Consider the following 3,181-nt stretch of genomic DNA (forward strand, 5'->3'; position numbering starts at 1 on the left):
AGAAATGAGGTTCCTCTTAAGTTCGGGAACAATATATACATCATTTAAAACTAGAAACCTATTATGTAAAGCTAACTAAAGCCCTCCCACTGCCATAGTTGAGACGACGTGCTTGGTGCCTACTCGCATCGTCATCTCACCAATCTCTAGCTGTAGCTAGGATCTAATCCTCTGAAAAGAAGAACAAACATGATTAGTAGTGCCTGAATCAATTATCTAGGCAGAATCATCATTCTCCACTAAACAAATTTCAAGTATAAGTAAATCATATTTACCTTTATCTACCTTGGCCTTAGCCTTGGCGGCCTTCATTTCCTTCAGCCAGCGAGAACAGCTCCTCTTCCAGTGTCCATTCTAGTTGCAGTAGAAACATTTTCCTTTTTCAATCGGTGGTGGACGCCTTCTTGGGGCGACAGGCGGTGGGTTAGCAAGTACATGGGTGTGGGTGTTTTAAGGGAAAGGGTGATTGATTTGACTTCGAAAGCCATGAGCCGCCATTTTACGAAAGGCCTAAGCTTACGGGACAAAACTTTGCCTTGATTACATGTCGCTCTTCTGACCCTCGCGTAGTACCCTCTCTTTCTCATCTGCACTCTTCAATCACTCGCACACGGATTCCCAAGCTCGGGAGAGAAGGAGGATCTTACAACTACATCATATTTAAACAACATCTTACCACACACATCTACAATATACATGAAAATGAGAATGACACAGAAGGCCGCTAAACAATCACGGAATTGGTAAATAAGCGCGGAAGCTGCTAAAAGCACAAAAAATAAGTAAGGATGGAAGCACATTTGCACCTTCTTATGAATCCATTCAACCTGCCTGAAAGATGAGAGATAAGGCCTTTAAGCCGGAATCGCCACGGAAAGCCGGATTAGTCTTTATCATCTTCACTGATTTTGACAGGCCTTAGTCCCTTAAGCGAAGATTACTTAACCAGCTTGGCTTAAGAAAATGCCAACGTTGTGACAATCTTAGCCAGAGAAAAGAAGCAACAGGAGCTAATATTCAAGGAATTATGACTGAATCAGAATTGGATGGACAATACCAGAAAACGGATGAGGAAAAGAGAAGCAAGAACAAGGCAGCTCACGAAAGAAAGCCTTGCAACTACGCTATATGATTGATATTGCAACTGCGCTAATCTAATCTAATAAGGGCACATCCGCTTTCTCTGTCTGTGGATTTTGGAGTCCACTGATCGACAGAGGAGCGAAGCCAGCTCGACCGAGAGGGAGAGGGAGAGGGCTCGTAATGATCTTCTTCTCAAAGATCACAAAGGTGCTGAATTAGGAGGGGGAATCCGTAGGTTTTTGTGAAAGGGATGCCCCGATCTGAACAAAGTCGCTTGCTGAAAAGAAAAAACCGAATTCCTCTACTTGATGTCGATTCCATCCACAACTTCCATTCCTTTGAGAGAAGGGCTAACTGCTGCTGCTGGAGCTGTATGGAGCGGAACGTCCAGTACGGCTCTGTGAGAAGGCGCGTAGGCACAGATAAATCCTTGTTGTACCTCCACTCCTCGGTCTCAATGGGTCTGCTCTTTATTCTTTTTGGGAGTTGCAATATGATCTTAAATAGAGGTGCGGGGCTTTGCATCTGACATTCGTTGGGCTTTTTGCCCCCTTCGGGGGCCGTCCCGGCGTTTTTGTTGCAATAAATTCTCCCTTTCCGGCCGATAGTTACTAGTGGTTGTTGTCCCGCGAAGCTTTCGAGAAGGGTAGCCTATGGTGTCCAGAACAACGCACCCCTGACCGCGGCGCTCAACAAATTAACCTATCATAGAGATTCGGGCCGCCACGCATCCTCAGTAGTGGTGACGGCCCTCCATCTGAACTCTTTCCAGCCCTGGGGAGCGCCTACATTAACATCCCCGAAGGCTCATAGGGAATGTGACTCCTGGGAGTCCCTGGAACCTGGCGGTTCTTTTGCTTCCGGCAGATCCTTTTCTTTGCTCGTCCTCTCTAGGGGGGCGACACATCCTTGCCGTGCCGGCTACAGTGACGGTTTACAAGAATGGCGGGAAGTAAAGTTTCCGACGAAAAAACATTTCAATGGATGAATTAGACCCATCGCATGGATAAATCATTTCTGGTCCTGGAGAAGTGGCGACCATTCTAAAACACAAAAAGACGAGTGAGGGAAGCCCTATAGTCACTGAAAGACAAGCGGCGAAGGGTCCTATATTCCTATCAATCACACGGGACAAAAAAGGGGCTGTGCTCTCCCTTTTCAATATGAGAAAGAAATCAGGGTCGAAGTTAGACCGCTCCACAGAGTTCGACACCTAAGAAAAGATCATGAAAGAGCGATCAGAAATGGTACTTTCGAATCATTTTACGATGCCAGATTCCAGACAGCATCGCATTCCGCCCGGGTCGAGGCCTTGCCCCCAACACTCGCCCTAAGACGGATCAAGAAGAATGGGAACCCTCTCGCTGGTGTATGAGAATTTCGACATCAGGAAAGTGTTTTTCACACCATCCGATCCGACATCGACTCACTCAATCTTAAGGAAGAGATCTATGATCCCAAGTCTTTCTACTCCATTCAGAAGTCTTTTCCGTCGGACGACTCGTAGGAGGTGAGAAGGCCCTTACTATTCCGCCCACACAGTGTACACACGGCCCTACAGGCAACAATCTAACCTACACAAGCTCCGTTATAGGAGATAGGGAGGATCCGACAATGTAAGTACGAAAATCGATCAGTTATATACTTGCAAACATTCATGCAAAGAAATTTGCATATAAATGTATCGAAATGCAGCGTGCAATGCGTTTACGAAGTATATAAGTGGAAAGAGGTTATATTACTAATTGGATTGAATCGAGATTTTGAAGAGCTGAGCTGGAGCTAGATTCATGAGAGAAAAATGGAACCAAATGCCATATCAATTCTTCTCAACTCTATGACTTCTATGTATCGTTCAATCTCTCTCTCACTAATTTTATTCAAAGAATTGATTACAAGAAGATCAATTGAATTAATTTACTAAAGCGCGAAATATTAATTACTTTTAACAAATATTTTACATTCTCCATATAAATTACAATTTTCTTTTAAAATTAATAAATAATTATTTAAACAATTTAAATAATTTCTAATTACTTTAATATCAATATTTTAAATTAATATTAAACTGAAATATTATATATTTTCTTACAGCTTT

This window comes from Benincasa hispida, chromosome 10 (genome assembly GCF_009727055.1).
Source record: "Benincasa hispida cultivar B227 chromosome 10, ASM972705v1, whole genome shotgun sequence".
Classification (NCBI taxonomy): domain Eukaryota; kingdom Viridiplantae; phylum Streptophyta; class Magnoliopsida; order Cucurbitales; family Cucurbitaceae; genus Benincasa; species Benincasa hispida.